This window comes from Procambarus clarkii, chromosome 22, assembly GCF_040958095.1.
Source record: "Procambarus clarkii isolate CNS0578487 chromosome 22, FALCON_Pclarkii_2.0, whole genome shotgun sequence".
NCBI classification, from domain to species: Eukaryota; Metazoa; Arthropoda; class Malacostraca; order Decapoda; family Cambaridae; genus Procambarus; species Procambarus clarkii.
Window position 1 is genome coordinate 34402287 of NC_091171.1, and position 17097 is coordinate 34419383.

Sequence of the window (17097 nt, forward strand, 5' to 3'; positions counted from 1 at the left end):
TCCTATTCTCTCTATTCCTATTCTCTACAAGCGACCTTCATTTTCTCAATTACTGTACTTTCTTTCTCGCTTTCTTTTCGTCATGCCTTCTCTCTCTCTCTCGTTTATCTCACTTTCTCGTTTATCTCGCTCTCTTTATCTCCCCCTCCCTCTGTCTCGCTTATCTCCTATCCATTACTTCCTTCCCTCTCTTCCTGCGAACAATTACCCGCCCACTTGTTAATCATAAATAATGCTTTACTAATCCCTTTCCCGCAGGAGGAAGAGGAGGAGCAGGAGGAGGAAGAGGAGGAGCAGGAAGAGGAGGAGGAGGACGAGAACGAAAGCGAGATGGAGAAAAAGAAGGAGGAGAAGAAGGAGGAGGAGATGATGGAACAGGATATGTACCAAAAAAAAATAATTGAGAAGAATTAGGAAGTTGAAGAAGAGAAATAGGAACGGGACTTGGAAGAAGGTGGAGGGAGGAGACGGAGGATGCTACGAAAGAAGATAAAATAGGGAATTAGGTTCAAGGAAGTCGGCGCCTCTCAAGACACAAGTTGTGCACCTCTCTGTTACTCCTGTGTCTCACAGTCCATGGTGGAGGCTGTTACTCACAGTGACTGGCAGTTAATTTCATCCTTCATGAGCATCGAGGGGGTTACAGTCACTGGCTGCTTGTGACAGTCACTTGGAACAGCTAACGACCTAATTGTACACTAGGCGTACTTGTTCAAAAGGCCTACATATACACAAAGCCTATGTCACCCTAACTCTACGGTCACGCGTTGGGAGTAATCACATTAATTTAATTCACATTGCATCCTAGCAAACACATAACGTAACTTCAACGTTATTTTGCGTTACTTAAACGTTATTAACGTTTCATTAAACGTAAAAGACGTCGAGGTGATGTTGTAGGGATATTCTTACCCGCCAGTGATGATTCATTCCATTATGAACGTCGAATGCTGAATAGTTCATCAGCAATATTTTTTAAAGCCTTCAGCAGAAGAGCATCAACGGTGCCTTATTTGAACGTGTTTCAATCACGCTAAAACGTGTTTCAACCATGTAAAAAACATGTTTCAATCATGTTGAAGAACGTTACAATCATACTAAAGCATGTTTCAATCGTTCAAAGACGTGTTCTAGTCATACACTACCCTGGTTTAGAAACTGGTTTCTGATTTAACATTCTCCATTTTTATCAAGTGCGCGTTGATTACCTTTGCACGTTGTCTAGTGGATATTTTGTGTTTTACCCCAAAAAATATCAACATACGAAATTAGGTATAATTTTCCCTGAATAGATGTGACGGTTTTGGAAGACCGACTGTAATGACTGTATTATGTACGGTGGCCACACTGTTAACGACTGTGAAGAAAAGCCGGTCAACGCTATTACTAATTAAACAAACAAACCTAACCTAATTTAACCTAAAGCAACCTTTTCCTAGATCACATAATGTAACCTAACCTAACATGGCACAGCCTATCATAATCTTTCCTAACATTTTTTTTTTAATATTTAACCTAAACTAATATACGAGAAAATCTTTAAGGAGGATGACAGGATCAAACTAACATCCCGAGGAGTCACCCCCAGAAGCATGCCTTAACCCCTGAACCATGATATTCTGTAAGTCACGCAAACTGGAGTCCGTCCGAACTCACTAGGAACCAGGGGCCAGATTCACGAAGCAGTTACGCAAGCACTTACGCACCTGTTCATCTTATCACAATCTTTGGCGGCTTTGTTTACAATTATTAAACAGTTAATGAGCTCTGAAGCACTAGGAGGCTGTTTATAACAATAATAACGGTTAATTGGGAAGGTTTCATGCTTGTAAACTGTTTAATAAATGTAACCAAAGGCGTCAAAGATTGAGAAAAGATGTAAACGTTCGTAAGTACTTGCGTAACTGCTTCGTGAATCTGGTCCCCAGGTACTCAACTTGGAACGAGTTAGCTGTTGGTACCATGATGGTGCCTCCAAATTTTTAGGCTTGTATCGAGGTCCCACCAAAGTCGAACTACTGATCTTTTAATAATCTTTTAATATCACAAGTGATTCAACCAGATTCAACAAGAGCCGAACGTAACCAAACCAAATCTAACCCAACATAACCAAACCAAACCCACCCCAATCTAACCTAATCTAACCTGACCTAACGTAGCCATATACACAAAGTTTTAACACTCAAAGAGCCAAGATCCTTGGGAAACTTCTGTACAATTTGACCTTTCCTCAGACCACTACAGTATACCTGCATACTGGGAGAGAAAATACATGTTTATGAGACACTAGAGACAGATGTTTTAAGATGAGAACAGATGTTTTCGTCTTCCTAACTCTTCACTGTAATTCATAAATCATTCTCTCGATCTTCATATTAATGTTGGGGTAAGAATTAGATTTTCTAACTACCGATGACCTCAGGCTGTTGTTGAATTCTCCTTTACGGCTGTCAGAGTCATAGCAGCCTTGGTGATTAACCCGAGATTATCTTTTTTTTCCTTTGGCCAAATATTTGGGTAATTGCTGGTAATTATACGCCTCGTTGATTGCATAGGGCGAGGTGTTCACTGGAAGATAATTTGGTTATTGTGTGTTGGTGTTGATATGGTGCAACGGTGCTGGTGGTGGTGCTACGGTGGTGGTGGTGGTGCTGGTGGTGGTGGTGGTGCTACGGTGGTGGTGGTGGTGCTGGTGGTGGTGGTGTTACGGTGCTGGTGGTGGTGGTGGTGCTACGGTGGTGTTGGTAGTGCTGGTGGTGGTGGTGGTGCTGGTGGTGGTGTTACGGTGCTGGTGGTGCTACGGTGGTGCTACGGTGGTGCTACGGTGCTGGTGGTGGTGGTGCTACGGTGGTGGTGGTGGTGCTACGGTGGCTGTCAGAGTCATAGCAGCCTTGGTGATTAACCCGAGATTATCTTTTTTTTCCTTTGGCCAAATATTTGGGTAATTGCTGGTAATTATACGCCTCGTTGATTGCATAGGGCGAGGTGTTCACTGGAAGATAATTTGGTTATTGTGTGTTGGTGTTGATATGGTGCAACGGTGCTGGTGGTGGTGCTACGGTGGTGGTGGTGGTGCTGGTGGTGGTGGTGTTACGGTGCTGGTGGTGGTGGTGGTGCTACGGTGGTGTTGGTAGTGCTGGTGGTGGTGGTGGTGCTGGTGGTGGTGTTACGGTGCTGGTGGTGCTACGGTGGTGCTACGGTGGTGCTACGGTGCTGGTGGTGGTGGTGCTACGGTGGTGGTGGTGGTGCTACGGTGGCGGTGGTGGTGGTGATGCTGGTGGTGGTGGTAGTGGTACTGGGGCGGCGGTGCACCATCAATACAAGATCTCGTAGCGGTACAACACCCGGTACATGGCCCCGTAGGAGTACAACACCCGGTACATGGCCCCGTAGGAGTACAACACCCGGTACATGGCCCCGTAGGAGTACAACACCCGGTACATGGCCCCGCAACGGTGCAGAGTTATAAACAGAGTCGGCGGGCCGACGCCTTGAGGCCCAGGTGCCTGGACCCCGCACTCTCCACACCAACACTGCTAAGGGCAGGACTCTGATAAGCCCGCCGATAAGCCCACCTCCAGCCCTTATGGGCCGTCCGCCCGATTACTTCACGCTGCGCAGTTTATCGGAACTGACTTGTTCACTGACAAAAGTGATCGTAGAGATGATCCATCGGAGGAGGAGACGGTGGCGGAGGTGTGAGCTGTTGATCTCTCTCTGGCACCTGCAACATACAGCTTCATTCTGGCCCTTTGGCCTCGTTCTACACCGGTGAGGAGGAAATAATTATTCGTAGGTTTCCAAATACAAATAGACGTAGGGCTATTTGTATCTCGATCTATCAGGGGAAAGAGTTAAGCCAGTAAGACTGTGGGGTAGTGTTGCCTCCACAGGGGAGGTGGTCGTCATTGCAGGGAAGTGTGCATAGCTGTGCTCTTTGCAAGATGTTTGTTTGATGTCTACCTTGGGTACGCCCTTCTGGTGTGGGGAGAATTGTTCCAATATTGGCGCCACGCTTGAGCGCAGGCGGGAGAGATACATAATAATTTACACGTGGAAAATAGTAGAGGGGCTGGTCCCAAACCTGCACACAGAAATAGCATCACATGAGACCAGAAGGCATGGCAGGATGTGCAGAATACCCCCGTTGAAGAGCAGAGGTGCAATAGGTACTCAGAGAGAGAACTCTATCAACATCAGAGGCCCGAGACTGTTCAATACGCTTCCGCTACACATAAGGGACATAACTGGCCAACCCTTCAGAGTGTTCAAGAGAGAACTGGATAAACACCTCCAAAGGTTACCTAATTAACCAGGCTGTGGCTCATACGTTAGGCTGCGAGCAGCCGCGTCCAACAGCCTGGTTGACCAGTCCAGCAACGAGGAGACTTGGTCGACGACCGGGCCGCGGGAACGCTAAGCCCCGAAAACACCTCAAGGTAACCTCAAGGTAAGGTAACGATGGTCCCCTCGCCCAATTCGACTCAAGTGCCTTATTTTCAAATGTTCAACGTCACCGCTTTCATTAGTTCAAACGTGCTTAACGATGTTTTATTTATTCCTCCGCCCCGTGTGTGACTTTACACAATATTTTTTGTTATGGGAGTCTAAATGATGAAGGAACTTCTGTCTGTAGTGCTCCGCGAGATATCAACACAGGCTCCAGTTACTTGTTCCTCTGACATTATAATAAGAGTCTTGTGGGTTTGTTTGTTATCTTCCCGCTATCGTCTGATGCACTGGTTTTGCACAGTTTGATGTATCTTCTTCTCTTCCTCGTCTTTGGAAGCTGGTGTAAGTTGAACTTCCTTCGTGATGTTTAATATGGAATCTCTCAGTAAAGTATCACAGGGAAGGGAAAAGGGAAAAAGGGGAAAGGGAAAGGGAAAAAGGGAAAAAAGGGAAGGGAAAGGGAAAGGGAAAAAAGGGAAAAAAGGGAAAAAGGGGTAAGAGGGAAATAATGTGCCTTTTCAATCAAGCAGATAACAACAGGTAGATCATCATACAAGTGTGTTGTTACGGTTCAAAAAGGTGTTGTGAGAAATGTTGTTACTCTGCAATTTTCAGCCAGAAGCCGCCGTTCCCGAGGTCTTGCCCATTTCTCGTTACTGGTCAACTTGGGCATTGCAGTCATCTTGTCAGCCATATTGCAATATGGCTGACAATATGACGTCTTCCGACGTCAGAATTGCATCCCAGCCCAAAAATAATCTCTAGACATCAAATAAACATTTATTAAGGAGAACAGCTGCATGCCCTTCATTGCAATGATCACATCTGTGGCCCCTAGAAAAGTGGCACTTACTTGGAAGGAATATGAGAACAAGGATCAGGGATAGTACGGAGGGAAGGAATATGGTGCCTAACCACTTGGACCATAAGGAATCGAACGCCGACCTGCAAGAAACCAGATCGCCGCTGTACATCCAGACATTTTCTATATGTTTGATTCTCTTATATACAAAGACCAATAAACAAAACAGAATTAAATTAAATAGCGTAATAAACTGAGTCACAGTTAAAAGTGCCCACTAGCCTCCAGTCTACCATCAGAAACAGATATTTGATCCTGCGTTCCGGAATGACAGCTTCAGTGAGCTGCTAAGGCTCATCGCTGCAGCCCAGCCCTCTGCAGATGACTGAACTCTAACCTGTGCTCCTATAGTGGAAGAGATACCCTCTGCCCTGGAGATCATCAATCAAGGCCTAGCGGCCACACGTGCCTGGGGCAGACGATGGCAGATTGCATCTGAGGAAACACAAGGGTTCCTGATTACCTGGCGGGAGAGATGCGGAATAAGGGTGATGGGCAGGACCCTGAGTGACGCCCTCGCTACATTCCACTTGATAAAGCAATCAGATGCACAGAATGAGTGATAATAATATGGCTGAACATTTACCCTTAACCACACGTTTGAAAGGAAAATGGCATTTCGGTAACCCTTGAGCTTTGATCAAGTGTCCTAGACCCTTATCAAGTCGCCCTGAACCGATGATGAGTCACAATAACGGAACAGAAAATATGATGACCAAACACACAACAAAAGATGAAGAAGCGACGACGTTTCGGTCCATCCTCGACCATTATCAAGTCCACTCACGACCTGATAATGGTCCACGACGGACCGAAACGTCGTCGTTTCTCCATCTTCTGATGTGTGTTTTGCTCGTCGTCCTGGACCTTTATCAAGTCGTAACAGTATCGACTTGAGTTCGTCCTCTGAAATTGAATCAAAAGCCACACATGAACCTGGCGAGGGTGTGGGTGAAGAGCGAGGAGCATCGCAGTGTTCTCTAACATGGGTTGATGCAAGACAGTAAATAGTGTCAGTAGTTCACGTCTTAAGAATTACAGATTTTCCAAGATTACCAACAGACTGCCAGCGGTGGGATGGGGAATTAACCTCGGCTACCATCCTCTTTTGTCCGGTCGTGTTGTTGGTCGAGTGGTTAAGGAATCCTGTACATCAGATGCATTGCTTCTGGCAGAATGGGTTCGAGTCACTTCTGGGGTGTGAGTTTTCCGTTATATATTATATATATATATATATATATATATATATATATATATATATATATATATATATATATATATATATATATAAAGTTTGTGAGGGTACCACCTCTGGTGCCAATGTGGGGACCCATAGCCTCGGAGAAAAAATAAAAAGTATTAAATAAAATAATAAAAATAAAAAAAAAATAAAAAAATAAAAAAAAAATAAAAAAAATAATAAAAAAAATAAAAAAAAAATAAAAAAGTATATATATATATATATATATATATATACAAACAAACTATATATATATATATATATATATATATATATATATATATATATATATATATATATATATATCCTATATATATATATCCTATATATATATATATATATATATATATATATATATATATATATATATATATATATATATATATATATATATATATATATATATATATATATATATATATCCGTCAACAGGGTCTATCTGTCAACAGGATCTCTTCGTCAACAGGATCTCTCCGTCAACAGGATCTCTCCGTCAACAGGATCTCTCCGTCAACAGGGTCTATCCATTATAAAGGACTCTCTATCAACAAAGATTACCCGTCAACTCAAACTATCTGTCTGTCTGTCTGTCTAATGACTATTCATTAACTCTTCGATGATAGATTAGTCAAACATCGAGACAGGTGTTTGGATAAACTATTCAATATATGCAGACATACACGCAAGAAAAATATCCTTAAATTTGCCCAAGAAAAATATTCTTAAATTTGCCGAACCGGTTGTGCAGTGACTTGAGTCACCCAACACGAGTGCACCTGTCAGGTGAGACCGAGAAACCGGTTGTACAGTTTTCTGAACCACTCGACCTAAGTGTAGCTGCCAAACGGCGCTAAGAAACCGGTTGTGTACAGTGACTTGAGTCACCCAACACGAGTGCACCTGCCACATGGGACCGAGAAACCGGTTGTACAGTGATTTGAGTCACCGGAGACGAGTGCACCTGCCAGGAGGAACGCAGTGAGGGGGACGGTAATGCTGTACACAAAGTCTCCATCACGCTCACAAAGGAAGGAATACGCTTCGTATTTCATACTTTCCCTGAAGGAGGACGACTGGGGTGGTCTGGGATTGCAATGTTCTACAAACTTGCAATGGCATTTGTGTTTTGTGCCCCCCCCCCCCCCCCAGTGCCTGTGAGTGGTTTGGGGGTCCCCTTGTATGTATGTATGTGTTTGTATGCTTGTATGTTTATGTCTGTGAGAGTGCGTGTTGGTATAATATGGGGGTGGGGGGGGGGGGTTGGGGGAGTGTTAGTTTGTGAGAGTTGTGGGGGTTTGTTTATCTTTGCTTTTGAGTGTAATGGAGTTTGTTTGTTTATGTTTGTGAGTGTAATGGGTTTGTTTGGGGGTGTAATGTGGTTTGTTTGTCTATGTTTGAGGGTGTTATCGGGTTTGTTTGTCTTTGTTTGTGTTATAGGGTTTGTTTGCCCATGTTTGTGAGTGTTATGGGATTTGTTTGTCTATGTTTGTGAGTATAATATGATTTGTTTGTGTTTGTTCAGCGTGTTTGTGTTTGTGCGTGTGAGTATACATCTGATTGTAAGTGTGAAGGGACTTGTGTGTGTGTGTTTCGTTTATGAATAGATCTGCATGTGCTTGTGATTGTGTTTGTATTTCTGTACTTCTGAGAGTATCTTCATCTTCTGCTCTAATATATCTAGGAATCCTTTGGTTAATTAAGGGTCGAAAGACAGCTGAACCTGACCATTGATGCAAGAAATAAGTGATTGTGAACCTAAAAATGCTGATGTACATTTGATGCACGGAATAATAATTACAATAATAATAATAATAATAATTATAATAATGCACAAATAAATCCCATTAACGTAGAGTATCAGTCAGAAAATCAGTAGGAGTCGTAAGGAGGATTCGAACCTGCATACTGGGTAGTCCCCAGCACATGACTTAAACCCCTTAACCTCGATATGCTAAAAGTAATATAAACTGGGATGTTCTCATTCATAAATAATTTTAATTCGATTTTTTTGTGCATTTGAGAGAGCGTTGGGGGGTGGGGGTAGATATCATATTCTCCCCCCCCCCCCTCAGAATGTTGGTGGGTACTGGGTGTGGGCGACACCCTGAACTGGTGTCAGTGGATGCCTCAGGAACCCTAGAGGATTCAGTTGAATCCCAGGTTACAATGCTTCTAGCATATTCTGGTCCAGTGGTTTCAGGCTTGTGTTTGGAAGTACCTAGTAATTAGCAGGTCTGAATCCTCCTGCTAAAAAAAAGGAGCAGAAGAAGAACAACAACAAAGGGGAAGGGAGCCACCTGGAGAAAGTCAGTCAGTGAATTTGGAATAAATTTGGGAGCTGCATTAAATAAAAAAAGTTTACCAAATCCAACCTCACAGTAACAACACTACAGCCACTCAACCAAACTACCTCGGGTTCACCTCAATTACATTTCCTCTACCACCGCTGGTCAACCACGGGAGACCAGGCTGCCTCTACCACCACTGGGCGAACAAGCTGCCTCTATCATATTACCTCGTCCAGGCCAACTTGCCCCCTCCCCCCCCTTCGTTCCTTTTAGGCCATGCAATCCCACACAATGGAGCCACACTCGGTCGACCAGACAAGTCTCCCGAGGCTATGAACTCAACGCTGGGAATAATAGCTTCTAACGTGCGCTTTCTCCGGTAGGTGGAACGGCTGTGGTAGTGGGAGGTTCCGAGCTCTGTGGCTCCTTCTTCAGCGTGGGGGTAGGTTCACATGGCTCATTGTCCCCCCCTTCCCTTCTTCAAGGTGTGGGTGTAGGGGCAAGAGGTTCATATCTCTACCGACACCTCCCTCCTCCTCCGGGTGTGTGAGTTCTGATCAGTTTCATATCTGTGGCATCTTTCATTAGAGAATATAACTTGAGAGCTCGAAGCAGCACTTATGAATACACGCCAAAACGGACCTTCAAAGTCACTTCCATTGGGTATCGCGGCCACGACCTCGCTCGTGTCAACAGCGAAGGGTAGAGTGGTCCTGCTGTGATGGTATCTGTTACCTTTAGTCATGATACCATCACTAAGTGCCAATTTGCATATTTTCCTCCACCAATCAACGGGCGGATTCTACTCGCTCAGGCATGGAAGTTTTTTTTTTTTTGTATCGCTCTCGCTGATTGGTCAGCTAAAATTTATATCAAATCTCGAATCATGAGTTATTTTATGAGCGTCTTTAATATTTAGTGTCGATTATCTACTTACAGATATCGTAAGAGCAATGTTACACTTTATTTAGTCATAACTTAGGAGGGGTTCAACTGTAGGTTGTAAGTTAGTGTACTGTAAGTTCCAAATATGTTCAATGGTTTATTAATGACATTTATGTAAGATGCGCAGGTAGACCATCCAGTTTACAGGACAGGAAGTATAGAACATCCAGTTCAATCAATAAGAGCACGGACCATCCAGGTTACACAAGAGGAGAACGGACCATCCTGGTCTCCCAATATCAGTGTAAAAGACCATCCAGTACCACAGAAAAAGACCTCAGATGTCTGAGGTGTGATTCTTATAGCATTTCTTAATTTAGATTTATAGTTTCTTAGTTCATTTTCTGCCACAGACGTGGCCATACATCAAGACAATGGTAACCAGCGAATATTCATGTCCTTGTGTCCTCCATGGCCAGGGTTAGGGACCTGTTAGCCAACATACAGTGTAACGAGTTACTGAGCACTCAACCACAGGCGGGTGATTGTAGAGCAATAACAATGGTAACCAACATTCACGCGATAGATACATTTCCACCTGTCCTCAAGAGACAGGGTTCGAGATCTGTTCTCGAACATATGTAACAGTTGGGTATTGAGTGCTTAACGACAGAATGTGATTAATATGCGTTTACAAAGGTGAAATGCAAGCAATGATAGGTACTTAAATTAAGAACATACGTATTAAGGAAACTACAGAAGGTCTATTGACCCATACGAGGCAGCTCCTATTGTATCATATAAGGCAGTTCGTATTTATATCCACCCAAACCTACGTATATTAATAGAGAACATGCCTAATGCAGTATGGGATGCTACAGAGGAGCAATGAAGCCTATTCATGCAGGCCACAGGCGCTGCTACCCTTGTAGAGAGTGCGGGTTCCTACCTGTTATGGAGTGCTATTGTTGAACACAGGCTGACTCAGCTGACGTAAGGAATAAAGCAAAGCTGAGTACGGTAGCGTGTCTGCCTGTCTCTCTATGTCTCTCTCTCTCTCTCTCTCTCTCTCTCTCTCTCTCTCTCTCTCTCTCTCTCTCTCTCTCTCTCTCTCTCTCTCTCTCTCTCTCTCTCTCTCTCTCTCACCAGGTATCCAAAGTTTGCTTACTGAAGGTAATGCAAGCACATGCCTGTAAAGCTGCCGCCCAATTGGGTGGGTGTGGAGCAGAATTAGTTACTTTGTAACTGACTCACGGCAGATGTAAGATGCCATTTATAGACACTGTTGTGGACCCCCTTCGTGAACCACTCGTGATATTATTATATATCAATAATCTTTTTATATGTATGTGTATGTATGTATATATGTATATGAATGAATGTGTGTATTAAATTTAGCTCTGTGACTGTAAACCTTTTCACCACCGCCCACGGGATGAGTATGGGGTGAATAATAAATGACTAATCTCTTTCTCTCTCTTTCTCTCTCTCTCTCTCTCTCTCTCTCTCTCTCTCTCTCTCTCTCTCTCTCTCTCTCTGTCTCTCTCTCACTCTCTCTCTCTCTCTCTCTCTCTCTCTCTCTCTCTCTCTCTCTCTCTCTCATACCTTCTTGCAGCTCCTGCAGGTTCTCGTTCACTTAGAAACACGAAAGACAATAAAACTCCAGGTAATACCACACAGAGGTTGCCGTAAGGGGGACAGGAAGCCATACTGGAAATCACTGAGGAATCCCGTAAATCAGGACGGACAGTAACGAGCCCGGCCACATCCACCAACATGGACTTGATTACTCTTGGAAATGGCTTTATGTGTGTGACTCAATGGTTATTGGTATAATTTGACCATTTATTCAAAAGGCTGAGTTTTAGTAGAGGTGCATGTTCATGGGTGATACACATATGTATTTGTACATTTATATACAGTATATATATATACATAGAAGATTATTGAATCTTGTACATTATTACATCTAGTATGATATGATTAGATCTTGTATGATATCATTGGAGTTTGTATAATGTCATTCAATTTCGTATATCTTGTGTATATATATTCTTGTATATCTTGTATATCATTAGGTCTAGAATGAAATAATTACATCTATGTTATTAAATCTTATAAATCATTAGATCTCACGTAATAATATTAGATCTTGCTAGAAAATATTTATTTTGTCTAAACTTTATGAGATTTCGTGTGAAAACATTTCATCCGCTGCCTCTCTAAAAGACATTAGAAATGATTTATAATATGTATAATAATCATACACATTGTTTGAGTTAGAAAGCCCCTATTTGGCATATTATATATAAATATATATATATATATATATATATATATATATTGGTAGCAGTCTTTCCTGTAGACATATATTATTAAATATGACCGAAAAAGTAAGATTAATAATTCTAACACGAATTTTCTCAATCTTTCGTACATTTCTTTTCCCTGTTGGTGGTAATTCAAAAATCAATTCTCCAAAATTCAGTTTTATTTCTAGTCTGACGCGACACTTGAGCGCGTTTCGTAAAACTTATTACATTTTCAAAGACTTTAGTTTAAACATACACAACTGAATAGAACTTACACATCTCCGTTTTGTTTATATCTACATTTGAGTGAGGTGGATGGGGTGAGGTGGTATTTAATAAGGTATTAATTTCATCAACACAAGACAGAACACGAAACAATGGGTATTGAATAGAAGTGATTGTAGAAAGCCTATTGGTCCATATTTCTTGATGCTTCTATATTGGAGCGGAGTCTTGAGGTGGGTAGAATATAGTTGTGCATTAATTGGCTGTTGATTGCTGGTGTTGACTTCTTGATGTGTAGTACCTCGCAAACGTCAAGCCGCCTGCTATCGCTGTATCTATCGATGATTTCTGTGTTGTGAACTAGGATTTCTCTGGCGATGGTTTGGTTGTGGGAAGAGATTATATGTTCCTTAATGGAGCCCTGTTGCTTATGCATCGTTAAACGCCTAGAAAGAGATGTTGTTGTCTTGCCTATATACTGGGTTTTTTGGAGCTTACAGTCCCCAAGAGGGCATCATAAAGACATCATAAGAAGGAAAGTGAAACGCCATGCAACCTCTGAAGAGACAACCAACACAACACCTATACCCCCTATTAGACTATTTTACAGGAACTTCTTTTCCACAGCTCATAAAACGGAGGAAAGGGTCCTGAAAGATATTGTTAATAGAAACGTTATCCCAACAGACAAAAATCAGAGGATACAACTGACGATTTACTATAAAACCAGAAAAACGGCTAGCCTACTCATGAGAAACTCTCCAGACACAAAACAGAACGCTTTAAAAGAGACCAACGTCGTCTATGCCTTCAAATGCCCTCTTGGGGACTGTAAGCTCCAAAAAACCCAGTATATAGGCAAGACAACAACATCTCTTTCTAGGCGTTTAACGATGCATAAGCAACAGGGCTCCATTAAGGAACATATAATCTCTTCCCACAACCAAACCATCGCCAGAGAAATCCTAGTAAACAACACAGAAATCATCGATAGATACAGCGATAGCAGGCGGCTTGACGTTTGCGATTCACTACACATCAAGAAGTCAACACCAGCAATCAACAGCCAATTAATGCACAACTATATTCTACCCACCTCAAGACTCCGCTCCAATATAAAAGCATCAAGAAATATGGACCAATAGGCTTTCTACAATCACTTCTATTCAATACCCATTGTTTCGTGTTCTGTCTTGTGTTGATGAAATTAATACCTTATTAAATACCACGTCACCCCATCCACCTCACTCAAATGTAGATATAAACAAAACGAAGATGTGTAAGTTCTATTCAGTTGTGTATGTTTAAACTAAAGTCTTTGAAAATGTAATAAGTTTTACGAAACGCGCTCAAGTGTCGCGTCAGACTAGAAATAAAAATGAATTTTGGAGAATTGATTTTTGAATTACCACCAACAGTGAAAAGAAATGTACGAAAGATTGAGAAAATTCGTGTTAGAATTATTAATCTTACTTTTTCGGTCATATTTAATAATATATATATATATATATATATATATATATATATATATATATATATATATATATATATATATATATATATATATTGGTATTAAAAGATTATCCACACGTTGGATCTACAAGATAACGTGTATTTAAGGGGTGAAAGATGTTAATCCCTTTGTTTGACAGTCTGTATACTTGAATCTCAGCTGCGTCTGGGTACTAATGGCAGGAAGGGCGAGTTTTGTTGCTATTAGGGGAGGGGGATGGGGGGTTGTATATGCTGGTATGACAGTGTGTTCATTCACAGGATGAATGGCGCTGTCCAATAAACTCGCTATTTGGGACATATTATACACACACACACACACACACACACACACACACACACATTTTCTTGGATTGTCGGAAAGCCTTTGACACAGTACCGCATAAGAGGCTGGTACATAAGCTGGAGAGACAGGCAGGTGTAGCTGGTAAGGTGCTCCAGTGGATAAGGGAGTATCTAAGCAATAGGAAGCAGAGAGTTACGGTGAGGGGTGAGACCTCCGATTGGCGTGAAGTCACCAGTGGAGTCCCACAGGGCTCTGTACTCGGTCCTATCTTGTTTCTGATATATGTAAATGATCTCCCGGAGGGTATCGATTCATTTCTCTCAATGTTTGCGGACGATGCTAAAATTATGAGAAGGATTAAAACAGAAGAGGACTGTTTGAGGCTTCAAGAAGACCTAGACAAGCTGAAGGAATGGTCGAACAAATGGTTGTTAGAGTTTAACCCAACCAAATGTAATGTAATGAAGATAGGTGTAGGGAGCAGGAGGCCAGATACAAGGTATCATCTGGGAGAGGAAATTCTTCAGGAGTCAGAGAAGGAAAAAGACTTGGGGGTTGATATCACGCCAGACCTGTCTCCTGCAGCACATATCAAGCGGATAACATCAGCGGCATATGCCAGGCTGGCCAACATACGAACGGCATTCAGAAACTTGTGTAAAGAATCATTCAGAACTTTGTATACCACATATGTCAGGCCAATCCTGGAGTATGCAGCCCCAGCATGGAGTCCATATCTAGTCAAGGATAAGACTAAACTGGAAAAGGTTCAAAGGTTTGCCACCAGACTAGTACCCGAGCTGAGAGGTATGAGCTACGAGGAGAGACTACGGGAATTAAACCTCACTTCGCTGGAAGACAGAAGAGTTAGGGGGGACATGATCACCACATTCAAGATTCTGAAGGGGATTGATAGGGTAGATAAAGACAGTCTATTTAACACAAGGGGAACACGCACAAGGGGACACAGGTGGAAACTGAGTGCCCAAATGAGCCACAGAGATATTAGAAAGAACTTTTTTAGTGTCAGAGTGGTTGACAAATGGAATGCATTAGGAGGTGATGTGGTGGAGGCTCACTCCATACACAGTTTCAAGTGTAGATATGACAGAGCCCGATAGGCTCAGGAATCTGTACACCTGTTGATTGACGGTTGAGAGGCGGGACCAAAGAGCCAGAGCTCAACCCCCGCAAACACAACTAGGTGAGTACAACTAGGTGAGTACACACACACACACACACAAGGGGGCCTCGTAGCCTGGTGGATAGCGCGCAGGATTCATAATTCTGTGGCGCGGGTTCGATTCCCGCACGAGGCAGAAACAGATGGGCAAAGTTTCTTTCACCCTGAATGCCCCTGTTACCTAGCAGTAAATAGGTACCTGGGAGTTAGTCAGCTGTCACGGGCTGCTTCCTGGGGTGTGTGTGTGTGGTGTAGAAAAAAAAAGTAGTTAGTAAACAGTTGATTGACAGTTGAGAGGCGGGCCGAAAGAGCAAAGCTCAACCCCCGCAAACACAACTAGGTGAATACACACATCAACCCATCAACATGGGTTCAGGGAGGGTAAATCTTGCCTTACAGGATTGATAGAATTCTACGATCAGGTGACAAAGATTAAACAAGAAAGAGAAGGGTGGGCGGACTGCATTTTTTTGGACTGTCGGAAAGCCTTTGACACAGTACCCCATAAAAGGTTGATGCATAAGCTGGAGAAACAGGCAGGAGTAACTGGTAGGGCGCTCCAGTGGATAAGGGAGTACCTAAACAATAGGAAGCAGAGAGTTACAGTGAGGGGTGAGACCTCAGACTCGCGTGAAGTCACCAGTGGAGTCCCACAGGGCTCTGTACTTGGACCTATCCTGTTTCTGATATACGTAAATGATCTCCCAGAGGGTGTAGACTCATTCCTCTCAATGTTTGCTGACGACGCCAAAATTATGAGAAGGATTAAGACAGAGGAGGACAGCTTGAGGCTTCAAGAAGACCTGGACAAGCTGCAGGAATAGTCGAACAAATGGTTGTTAGAGTTTAATCCAAGCAAATATAATGTAATGAAGATTGGGGTAGGAAGCAGGAGACCAGATACAAGGTATCACTTGGGAGATGAAATATTTCAAGAGTCCGAGAGAGAGAAAGACCTGGGGGTTGATATCACGCCAGACCTGTCCCCTGAAGCTCATATCAAGAGGATAACAGCAGCAGCATATGCCAGGTTTGCTAACATAAGAACGGCCTTTAGAAACTTGTGTAAGGAATCTTTCAGAACATTATATACCACATATGTCAGACGAATCCTGGAGTATGCGGCACCAGCATGGAGTCCATATCTAGTCAAGCATAAGACTAAAATGGAAAAGGTTCAAAGGTTTGCCACCAGACTAGTACCCGAGCTGAGAGGTATGAGCTACGAGGAGAGACTACGGGAATTAAACCTCACTTTGTTGGAAGACAGAAGAGTTAGGGGGGACATGATTACCACATTCAAGATCCTCAAGGGAATCGACAGGGTTGATAAAGACAGGCTGTTTAACACAAGGGGCACACGCACTAGGGGACACAGGTGGAAACTGAGTGCCCAAATGAGCCACAGAGATATTAGAAAGAACTTTTTTAGTGTCAGAGTGGTTGACAAATGGAATGCATTAGGAAGTGATGTGGTGGAGGCTGACTCCATACACAGTTTCAAGTGTAGATATGATAGAGCCGAATAGGCTCAGGAACCTGTACACCTGTTGATTGACAGTTGAGAGGCGGGACCAAAGATCCAGAGCTCAACCCCCGCAAGCACAACTAGGTGAGTACAACTAGGTGAGTACACACACACACACACACACACACACACACACACACACACACACACACACACACACACACACACACACACACACACACACACACACACACACACACTTTTTAACACAAGGGGCACGCGCACTAGGGGACACAGGTGGAAACTGAGTGCCCAAATGAGCTACAGAGATATTAGAAAGAACTTTTTTAGTGTCAGAGTGGTTGACAAATGGAATGCATTAGG